We start from the raw sequence: 12,574 nt of genomic DNA, 5'->3' as shown, positions 1-12,574 counted from the left end.
TGGAGGACAAATACCAATTTACCAAAATCTGCCTTTTGGTCTTCCGTTTTAAAAGTTCTTCCTCTTATGGAAACTTCTATTCATATGCAACTTGCCAAAGGTAATTCAAGTATTTGGTCCTCGCCTTGGTGCCCGGACTGGAAGAATATTTATGATCATCTTTTAACCCAACCGGGTTCCATTTGTCCTGCTATCGTCAAAGATCTTTGGCATCTTGACACAAAACATTGGGATGAACAAAAGATTGCTTCTCATTTTGGTGATGACTTCAAAACCAAAGTTTTACAAATTCCCATTATAAAGGCCGATTTTGACGATGAAGTATGCTGGATACACACACCTAATGCTCAATGCACAACAAAGAGCGCATACAAGTGTTTTTTGCAGGATGCTAGAGGCAACTCTCGAGAATTAATATCTAGCGACGAGAAGAAAATCTGGTGGGATGTGTGGACAAATAAAAAATTAGCTCCTAGGATCAAAACCTTTGCTTGGAGATTAATTAGAAGGGCACTTGCGTCGGGAGCCAGAGCTTCGAAATTCTCAAAGCACATTGCAAAAGAATGTTCAAGGTGTGGTATGCTAGAAACTGACTCTCACTTATTTTTTCATTGCACCTTTGCCAAAGCAAGTATGGTTTTCTTCTTCAGTAGGGTTTAAAACCGATGCTTTTGATACTACTCTCTATCCTTCAAATATTATCCAATCTATGTTACATACTGCTCAATCTAGCATGTCTCTTGAAAAAATGTTTACCTTACTGTGGTGTATTTGGAAAGCACGCAATGATTATCTGTTCAACAGAAACATTTGGTCAGTATTGCAGGTTCATCACGCGGCTTCTGCTCTCCTTTTATATGGCACAGAAGACCAGGCAATGCACCAGGAAGCATCCCATCTAGCTGCTCATACAACTATACATGAAGCTATTACCACACCATTTGTTGCTTCTTTACCTGCAGGTCCAAATGCATGTTTGCAGGTGCAATCTATTCTTCCGCAGCAGATGGCACCTTCTCCAGGAACTACAGTCAAGGACACATCAAACATTACAGGACCGATTGTCTTTACAGATGCTCGCATGGTCACCGGGACGTGATGGCCAACCGATGTCGGCCGGATTAGGTCTCTTCATTCAGTTGGGTGAAGATAGACCTTGCTCACATGTTTACATCTCGGCAGTCTCTCCTCCAGTCTCTTCAGCAATTCAAGCTGAAGCTTTTGGCCTGCTGCTTGCAACGAAGGCAGCAGAAGTACTTCGACTCCAGTGTACTACCTTTCTGACGGACAATGCAACGTTGGCAACAGCGGTGGCATCCCAGGATCTTATCAACGCTCCAGGTCACTGGACAATTAGGCCACAACTGGCAGATATAATAGCCAGCTCTTCCTTCAATACAAGCAAGATCTTTCACATATCCAGAAGTCTCAATTTCAAAGCTCACCATCAGGCCAAGCTTGCTCTTAAGCTTCAGGGTAGATCTTTGTACTTCAGATGTCTAAACTCTCCTACTAAAGTTTGTCTAAACAGGGATGTATCATCAGTGCTCAGTGTTCCTGAGTGCATGCTACTCTATGTAAAATGCTGCTAAATTAATAAAATTACCATGTTCCAAAAAAAAAAAAGGTTTACAAGTCACACACGCACACGCATGAGACACCATGAGATCATCAATGGACAAATGAAATTGATCAAATAGTTCATTAATAAAAAAAACGTGCGTGCAAAACCTGTTTGACAACGAGCCAGCAAAAGGTGCTTCAAAAATTTATTAGCAAGGCGCAAACTCACATCCGCACGGATAAGAGCATCTCCACTCGCCCTCCAGAGGCCCCTAATAGCCGATTTGGGGGGGGGGGGGGAGGGGGCGGCGAGAAAACAAATACACATATATGGCTCTCAAATTTATTTTTTCGCTGGCACGGTTTAACTTTTTATCCGGCGCCCCAGGCCGAACCCAATCTACAGGGGGGGCTAGCGGGGCGCCGGCGTAGCGAGAAAACATCGCGGGCCAGTCCTATCAGCGACCAGAGCCAAAAAAAATCACAAATATTTTCCTCCTCTTCACCTCGTGACCATTGTCGCCTCTGCAACCACCCCTAGCTGCGACGGTCCATTGCAGCCGGTATGAACCCACTCCAGCGCCGCATACAATCTGCCGCAACCCTCGCCACCTCGCCGGCCCTTCCCACCATCGTCGTTCACCCCACTCCCGCCACCACTGCTACCTCCATCCCCACCGTGCTCCCACCTTGCACGTGAGGTGTTCGGCTATTTGCCAAGGCGATGGACTCGGATGACGAAGACGTCATGGCCACGCTCATGGACGAGGAGCTCGCTGTCGCGGCTGCTACCAGGGACGCCGCTAGAGACGACGAACATCTGGCAATCCTCATCTCCCTCTTGGCCATGATCGCCGAGGAGGATAAGCCGACCATTTGTGGCTCCGCGCCAGGGCACCGCAAGAGCAAGCCTAGGCAGAGGATGGAAGGGTACTACATGCTCTACGCCGACTACTTCGTCGATGATCCATTGCACGGCGATACCATATTCCACCGTCGTTTCCGGATGAGTAGGAAGCTCTTCCTGAAGATAGTCAAGAATTTGAGGGAGATCGACTACTTCAAATTGAAGAGAGACGCCGTCGGCGATCTTGGTTACTTGGCAATTCATAAATGCACCATGGCTCTTCGAATTCTTGCCTATGGAATTGCAGGTGATACACAAGATGACTATCGGTGCATGGCAGAGTCCATGGCCATTGATTGCCTATATAGATTCTGTAGGGCAACTATGGCGGTGTTTGGAAAGACCTATCTGCGCACACCCAATGCGACAGACACGGCTCGGATCTTGGCACGAAATGCAGATAAGGGTTTTCCTAGGATGCTTGACAGCATCGACTGTATGCACTGAGCATGGAAGAACTGTCTATTTGCACACCCTGACATGTATAAGGGGCACAAGGGTGCATGTAGTGTGGTGGTTGAGGCAGTGGCTGACCAGGACCTGTGGATTTTTCATGCGTTCTTTGGCATGGCAGAATCACATTGATATAAATGTGCTGCAGTGCTCCGATGTGTTTCAGAATCTTGTCGAAGGCAATGACTCTCCGGTGCAGTTTGAGATCAATGGCCACTAGTATGACAAGGGTTACTATCTTGCAGATGGTCTCTATCCAAAATGGTGGACATTTGTGAAGACAATCTCGAACCATGTACCTGGAGAGAAGAAAGCTTGGTTTGCTAAAATGAAGGAGGCTGCCAGAAAAAATGTGGAGAGGGCATTTGGTGTGCTGCAAGCTCGCTTTGCCATTTTCCGATAGTCTGCTCTTACATGGTCCAAAGAGCACATGTGGGAGGTCATGGCATGTTTTGCCATGCTTCATAGAATGTTCACTATGGCTTAGCTGTAAATTTCCACCAATAATGATGCATGGTTTAGATTGGCGGTCCAGGCGTTTCTCTAACTCATATACAAACTCCATGGACTTACAAGTTTCCATTTTATTTCGCACCGCTGGGCATCCATAAACAAAAGAACATGACATCAACTAAATATAAGTGCAATGTCGAAAGTGTTCCCCATGAAAGCATGGTTCTACTAATTCCCAACTTGCAATTTGCAAACATATAAACTTCATAAGATAGACACAATGATCAAATTTATTAAGTGCAAGAAAGTAAATGTGCCATCAAGTTCGTGAGAGCTTTACTGACTAATTTTCTCATGCCAAAATTTAATTTGGAAGATAAATAAAAATATGATGAATTACTTGGAATAGAAATAATGCTACTAGCTAGATATGGTGGACACAATTGGCAAACTTTGTTTCATGGTGGTTGGATGCACGAGTAGAGATCATACTCAGCACAAGCGAAGGCTAGCAAAAGACTGGGAGCGACCAACTAAGAGAGCAGTAATGATCATAATCATGCATAGCGACAAAACATTATAAATCAAAGCATAAAGTGATATTACAAGTCGAAAGCTAAATGATCATAGATGCTTTAGTTTCTGGTTATAGTTATAACATGGTATGAGCATGCGCCAAGTCAACCCAATAAAGCATCAAAGGAGAATACCACAATATTATACTTTTATGATGAAAACACACATTATGCACTCTCAGCCATTTGAGACAAGTCATTCTACATCAATAAATACTAAACATATGAAAAGAATAACATCCAACATGACATGCCAAAGTCTATGCCACATTCTAGACAGGCTTCCTTTTGCATCACTATAGTCATGAAATATTTTACTCGTATCCAACACCAATCAACTTATTTGAGATAGCTCTCAGAGATGAAATACATTATAGACTAGAGAGCTAATCATACATAAATAAAGAATACTAACGAGGTCTGAACAAAATTCAAGTGAAAGAACAAGAGCTAAACGCGGTACTAGAATAATAACAGTGAAAACTAGAGCGTTCTATGCAATTAAAACGGAGCGGGTCTTTATTCAAAACAAATGTGCCGGGATCCAACATATGCTACAACAAACAAAATAAAACAAAACAAAAAATAAAAACAAAGATGCTCCAAGAACAACACATAGCGTATGAAGCAATAAAAATATAGCGCATAGAGAGATGACCTGTTGCTTTGTTGATGAAGAGGGGATGCCTTGGGCATTGTCGGGGGAAGACCCCGAGTATGGCAAAAGACTGGAAACAGTTGGCTCGAGGCCGGCTAGCCCGCGGAAAAGGCCGGATGAGGAGCAGCCGGCTGGAGCCGTTGCTGGCTACCTTGCGAGCCGGGTAGCCCCAGGTCTATGCTGGTTTGGCCACGACCGTCTGCGCTGTGGCTGGGCCGGCTTCTACGTGCCATGTCCGGCTTGGTTTGTCTCTCCCCTGACCGGCTCGAGGCTGGTGAGCCTTGCAGGAGAAGGAACCGGAAAGGTAATCCGGGTGTAGAAGTCCATGCTGATCTCATCTCCCGTAAAGTAAGGGGCACTGTGGAGCAACAGTGCCCCACGTTGGACAGGCCTCAACGGCCGCTGACGCGGTGCCTCGGGGAGGAGCAATAAAGCCGGAGCCGGCCAGTAGGTCATAAGGACTTCTTTGTAAAGTGCCAGCGTCTATATAAGCTGCGCTACCCCTCCTGTGCGGGGGGGGGCGATCGATCACTTCGCATTTTCCTTACTTAGAGCTGCTCGGGGAGAGAGACCTTCCTCTACCTCTAGCCTCCCTTCGCAGCCGGATATAGCTCAAGGAGCACCATTGTAATGTGATATCTCATATACACTCTCGCTGTGTCGCTTCGCATTTTCCATACGAGGGCCCCGAACCTGGGTACATCGCTGTGTCGCTTCTTGTGCTCATACCCGCATCCAGATACCGCCGTAGATCTTAGTAGGAGCTACCTCTCTTTATCCATCCTATGGCATATGCTGTGATGATACCACGACAGGCATCCCCAAGCTTTGACGCTTGTACCTCTTGAATATGTTTTGGGGTGCAGGGCATCCCCAAGCTTGAGTTTTTGTCCATTCTTCATCTCATCACATCATTATTATCTCCCTACACTTGAAAACTTCTTGCATACAAAACTTCACACAATTCTCTATTAGCAGCAATAGTACAATCAAAATAAATAGATCTACTTGGTTTCAGTACTAACATATATCAAACATCTATTAAAGAAGGGATTTCTATTTTCGTGCCCCTGGCTCCTTAGTTGTGCTCAGTTTTCCCCAGCCCCTTAGTTTTTCCTCAGTTTTCCCCAAGACCTTGTCTGAAACCCGCAGAAGGAGCTCGGACGGAAGGAATCCCGTTTAGTTGACGTTGGTTGGTGCTGACAAGTGGGGCCGCTGTTGGTGCCCCGCAGTGGACACATCTTCACTTATCTAGATCATCGTGGGACCCACAACTTGTCCACGTTAAGTGCGCCGGACCCACAGCTTACCCAGGTGACCGTTGCAAAATGGGAGCCCGAGCCAGCCCCGTGCCCGTGCCCGTGCCATTGCTTCCCCTTTCTTTCCCCGCGCCCCATTGTTCTTCTTCTCCGGCAGCGGCAGCCCTTCTCCGGCAGGCGGGTGATGTCTAGTTTCTCTTCGACCTCCCGTTCTTCATGGCCGCAGTATGGACCCGTGCCTTTGACAAGATGCCCTGACTACCCACGCCAGGAGCCTCTGAAGCGGTCGATCTGTAAGATGGATGAGAACGGCAACCGTGGACGTGAGTTCCTTGCATGCGAGAGCTTGCCATATAGAGAGGGGGATAAGGTTAGATCTCGCTCCGATTTCTCTATTTTCTCTCGATTTTCTTTCTATTCCCTCGAATTTGGGATTTAGGGTTCCCGTTGTTGTTTTCAGATCCTGAAGAAATGCAGGCATTTCGAGTGGATCGATGTGTACGTTCAGAGGCTTCAATTGCAGGAATCAATTGGCGCTATTGGGGAGCACAATTTGGGAGGGGGGACTTGCTGTAGAGAATGCGGCGGAGAGAGGAGCCGTTCCGATTATGCCTAATGCTCCCAATGTAGGACTCGGTGGAAGTGAAGGGAGAACTGAAGAAAATGAACAAGCGGTTAAGGCAGCTGATCGAGTTGAAGAAGCAAGCTAATCGATAGGCTGGTTGTTTTTTCGTTGTATAATTGCGATCGGATTCTTATCATTGCTCACCGTGCGCTAGAAGTTGTTACAAGGGATACCTTGTTACAAATTCATTATTCGGTTACATGTACTTGTAGTTGTTTTCATGGTTAGTGTGTGCATTCACCGAAATTACCAACTATATTGGAATGCTTTATGTATGCCTCATGTTTATACAAGGGATTCTTATCATTGCTCACCGAACTATATTAGTGTGTGTCGTTTCAAATTACCGAAGCTATATGCCAAAACTATATCCCCTAAAAGAAAAAAGAAAGCGAAAGATAGTTGATAATTGTTAGAGGGGTGACAATAATGCATTCACCAAAATCCGCAAATATGTATGCCTCATGTTTATACCGAAATTATACCACTTTTGGGTCGTTTCAAATTACCGAAACTATATGCCAAAACTATATCCCCTAAAAGAAAAAGGAAAGCGAAAGATAGTTGATAATTGTTAGAGGGGTGAAAATAATGCATTCACCGAAATCCGCAAATATGTATGCCTCATGTTTATACCGAAATTATACCATTTTTGGGCCGTTTCAAATTACCGAAACTATATGCCAAAACTATATCCCCTAAAAGAAAAAGGAAAGCGAAAGATAGTTTATAATTGTTAGGGGGGTGACAATAATGCATTCACCGAAATCCGCAAATATGTATGCCTCATATTTATACCAAAATTATACCACTTTTGGGCCGTTTCAAATTACCGAAACTATATGCCAAAACTATATCCCCTAAAAGAAAAAGGAAAGCCAAAGCCAAAACTATATCCACCGACAGAGAGAGAGGGGTGGCCACGAAGAGAGAGAGAGGGGTGGCCACGAAGAGACGGGGAGGGGTATACTGCCCGTTAGATCAGTTGATCAACGGTTCGTGGAGTCAATCCGTGTGACAACGGCTCAACCAATCAGGATAAGTTTGGGCTTCTGAGAGCATTTGTGACAGAACTTGAGGGCAAAACTGAGTAGTACTAACAATCCAAGGGCACATAAATAGTAAATAGACTAAGGGATTCAAACAAAAAGAAGTACAAAATGAAAAATGCATGTTTTGTACAATATAATTCATATTGGGCTACATCAAATTATTTGCAATTCAAATATACATGAGTGTGACAATTATGGCATCATTTAGACAAACTATGTTTTTGGGGAAGATGTTTTGCAAAGGGGTCCGAGTGGAAAACCATGCATCTTCATAGCTACACTAGTGATTCTGAGAAGTGGCAATTTGTGGTAAAACTTGATTTATATATGTTTGTTAAGGTTTTCTTGGTGGCAGGTTGCGTAGGAAGACTCCATGAGTAGGTGCCACTATGTTTTTATTTTTTTTGAATTTTTTTGAGCATGAAATGCCTCAGTTAGATATGTTAATCTCATTTGTTGACTCTCTGTTGACTAGCTACTTGAGGGTAAAACTGAGTATATTGCACTTGCCAGTCTAAGTACTCGAGGGGAAAACCGAGTACGGATAAAATTTCCGTATAAGGCCCGAGGTTATAACTGAGTACACCAAACGTCCCAGGGTTAGACTCGTGTCGCGGTGCACGCTGCAGCCGTGCATAGCGGACGCGTGTTGTGGTACACGCCACCTTCGTCTTTATAGAGCCCTTTTCCTCTCCCTCGATGCACGTTCTCACTGCAACCGCCTCTCCTGTCCCATCATCTTCTCCAGAACCGAAGAAAAAACCCCGAAGAATGAGATGCCCATTGTCGGCGCATCAGCCGCCGGCGCATCGGCCGCTGCCCCCGTCCAGGCCCCTGTCGCTGCTTCGAACGTAGTAGTCGGCGCATCAGCCACCGGCGCATCGGCCGCCGCCACCGTCCAGGCCCCCGTCGCTTGGGACCCGTACGAACCAGTGCCGTACGTCGCGCCGGAGAACCCCTACGACACCAGCATCGTCGACGACGAGCCGGAGGTAACCCTTTGCTCCCTTGTTCTTATCCCATTTCAATCCTTTTGTGTTAGATCTAGCGTTATTAGGGTTCGTCTGTTCCTAGTTCAATCCATTTGTGTTAGATCTAGCGTTATTAGGGTGCGTCCGTTCCTAGTTCAATCCTTTTGTGTTAGATCTTGCATTATTAGTGCTTGTGATTTGCTTTTGTTTAAGATTTGTGCCGATGATGATGAATATTTGGGCACAAATTGATTCAGGGTTTGGTAAGTAAACAATTGGTGTGTTCAAATTTGTTGTGCATGATCTTTGGTTTACTTACTCAAATCCTGGATATAAGTGTGTCCAATGTAACTGAGGCTACCTCTTTTTTTCGAGCCCATATTATCATGCATGATCTTTGTTCACTCTCTGTTCCATCATCGTTGCAACTGACTCCATGTTTTTTGCATGATCTTTGGTGCTACGTGACAGGTGCAGAGCAGCGACGTCGACAGCGATGATGAGTCCTTCCACACCAAGACTCGTCACATCCTCAGGAGGCTGCAGTCCGGCCATTACGATGGCCCCTTTGCTCGAGGCATTTACAAGTGCCCCTTCTGCAACAGGAAGCTCTGCGCCACCGACTTCAACTGCCTGGTGAACCATGCTGAATCCATTGGCAGATGCGGCGCTAGAGTTGGAACGACGGTGAACGTGCATGCGTTCATGGCCAAACACAAAGCACTTGAGATTCACCTGCGCAACCTCCAGGCGAGTCACATGCGCAACCTGGAGGCGTTGAACATGCCTACTGCACTCTCTGTATGTGACTGCTCTATCTGTAGAGCAGCTTAAATTCATGTAAAATGTAGCTTATGTTGTAGGGTTCTATCGGTACTACTGTTGGATCTGTCGTGAATATATCTATGATATGTTGGCTGCTCTATGCAAGCTTATCCTATATTTTCTCCGGATTTGTGCCCTAGATTTCCTACCTGATTGGGTAAAAACGAAGGCATAAAGAAATGAATGGCGTTAAAAAACGAAGGAGAAGTCTGCTCTAGATTTGCTACCAATTTGAGCTATCAAATAGGAATGAGATCGAGCGAGAGAGAGGAAAAAGGTACATTGAAAACTGCTAATCCGGGCGAAAGAGACGAAACCACTCGTGCCCACGTCCCGGACCCACACGGCTCCACACGCTACGGCTCCACACGCTACGGCCACACAAACATGGTCTCGTCCTGTCCCACGCGGTTCCTTCCTACTAGCCCCACACGACGCGACCCCACAAACAACACGACCCCACTCGTCAGCACGGAACGGTCAACTTAACGGATTCCTGCCGTCGGAGCTGCTTCTGCGGGTTTCAAACAAGGATTTGGGGAAAAGCGGGAAAAACTAAGGAGCTGGGGAAAACTGAGCACAACTAAGGAAGCGAGGGCACAAAAATAGAAATCCCATTAAAGAATTAACTACTGTAGCAACTCTTCAAAAATCTCTTTGATCAAAAGAACTCAAAAAGAAAGAGATTTATGAGGCAAATGCAAATAGTGCAGAAATCTGTCAACGCAGAACAATAGGTAAAGATCGATTTTTTGGATAATACTCTGTTTCTCATCTCGAAAAGTGGTCAACTAACGGAAGTTAGATAATAACCTGGGGCATATGCATAAAAAACAACAGCTCAAAATTCCTCTCTGGATATTTTTACGAATTTGTATGGTAACAAAATAGAATCTGTTTTCAGAACAACAATTTCCCCAAATCTTACTTTCTTCCTATTAGAGGCTATTTTTGGCACAAAAGCGAAATAAAAATGATAAGGAGAGGTTATTACAGAGGTAATAACTTCCAAGACTCAACAAAAAGAAAAATTACAGTAAATAAACATGGATTATCTCCCAAGAGTGCTTTTCTTAACGCATTTCAGCTAGGCGTAGAAAAAGAGGTAGCATCAAGTATTATCAAGTGAAGAAGCATCAAGAAGCAAATTCAAAACACATTTAACTCTAACCCACTTCCTATTTCCCACCACCTGCAAAGAGGTGCCACAAATTCTGGGATTGCCAAATCGAAAAATAGAGTCAATTCATGAATGCTCACAACCTAGCTCCCAAGCTTGTCTATATCTTTACATTTACATCTCCCTCCCTCAACCTCTCCACATTCACATTCAGTACATTCACTTCCAGAGAACTTCCATGAGAGCTTGGACGAGAGGTGGATGAGCACCGTGTGGATGGTCTAATCCATGTAAATTCTCTTCTTACTAGTGCTTGTTTAGAGTATGAGTTGCTAAAGCAAGTGTGTTAGCTCGCTCTGTCATGCGGTTTCTCTTAGTGGTTGTTTGTTTGAGTATGAGTTTCTAAAGAGAGTGCGTTAGCAGGCTTTGTGATGTCGTTGCTCTTCGTGTTTGTTGAGGCCCCTGCTTTTCTCACAAATAGATTTCCTCTTAGTTTATTTTGAGTGTCAAACATGGTGACCACTTATTTGTGGGTCCTCATTGAAGTGTAGTTCTAATGTCTATTAGATCTGGTTTTTAAGACCAATCAAAGCTAATATTGCTCTGTGCACAACAAAAAAGTGAATTCCAATTTCATGTTTTGCCTCTTACAGCCAAGCGATTCTCTACCAGGATTTTAGTAGGCCAGGGCTGTTGTACACTAGGGTTGTTGTACACTGTGAACATGAACATGCCACAGAAAATCCATGCATAAACACCAAGCGATCCATTCCAGAGATTTTGTGCGGCAAGCAACCTAATAATTCCATATGTTATTGTTTAGTGAGCAAGGAGCTGCTACACGGGCAACTTCTCTTTCACAAACAACTTCTTCTCTTTCAATGAAAGGTATGTTGGTGATTGGTGTTGGCCTATGCTTATTGTATATCACTCATTTTTGTCATAATCTAGGTATTTTTGCAAACACCACAAGTCATAATCTAGTTTTTTATGCAAACACCACAGAACTCACAGCAGGAGAGTTCAAATAACTTGCTGATGTTGGCCAGTAAATATGCCGAGAAGGAAGTGTGGTCAGTATGATTTAGGATGGTAAGGATGCTCGAGGGGATGATGAAAGTTCAAATGGTACAACATTTCTGGTGGCCACAGATAATGATAGCAACACTTGTACCGGCTACTTTCTAAGCTATGCCCATAATATAGAGGATGATTAGAAAGGCTTTAGGGTCAGGTTTCAACACTTCATGGAGGATTACCCCCTAGAACTCCTTTTTAAAGATACAGAGAGGGGTGTATTGCTCTTTAGAGTTAAGAATATACCCGAAGGCAGAATTTTACCTTTCTCTTCAGATCTAGTGTAGCCAGAGGCTAGGGTAGTAGCAATAGGATTCTCTCCATTCCATATTCCAGGTACAGAGTTTCGTGGTGTCATCAATGCTCCCACAATCATCCCATCAACGATAATGTAAGTGCAGATTCATCCAAAAAGTACACATTCATTTGTTAGAGTTCTTTCTATGCACTATTGAGTTCTTGTATTCTTTTGCAATGTGTAGGTCTGAGCCATTCCAAGATACCAAATTTAAAAGCATTCTCAAGACTCTTGGCACTTGTGATACTATACGTGGCAACTCAGGATGCCCAATAGTTACACTCGACCGTAAAGTGATGGGGCTTGTAATGATAGCTGATGGGACTTCAAGGGAGATCATTACACTCGAGACAGTACTATTATCTCTTCAAAAACATCTTCATGAACTTGTAAGCATTCATTGAGCCTATCACTTATATGACAAAATTTGTGCATACATTTGTAGGGATTCGTAGCATAGAAAACAAAAAAATTCCTACCGCGAGAACGCAATCCAAGCCAAGATGCAATCTAGAAGACGGGAGCAACGAGGGGATGAACGAGACTAACCCTTGAAGATTTCCAAAGCCTACGAGAGGAGGCTCTCCTTGTTGCAGAAGATGATCACTTGCCGCTTTCAAAAGCGCGTAGAAGATCTTGACGGTGCCACAATCGGGCAGCACCTTCGTACTCGGTCACACGTTCGGTGTTGATGAAGACGATGTCCTTCTCCCCGTTCTAGCGGGCAGCGGAAGTATT

The sequence above is a fragment of the Lolium rigidum genome, chromosome 4 (genome assembly GCF_022539505.1).
Source record: "Lolium rigidum isolate FL_2022 chromosome 4, APGP_CSIRO_Lrig_0.1, whole genome shotgun sequence".
NCBI classification, from domain to species: domain Eukaryota; kingdom Viridiplantae; phylum Streptophyta; class Magnoliopsida; order Poales; family Poaceae; genus Lolium; species Lolium rigidum.
Note: the sequence above shows the minus strand (reverse complement) of the source record.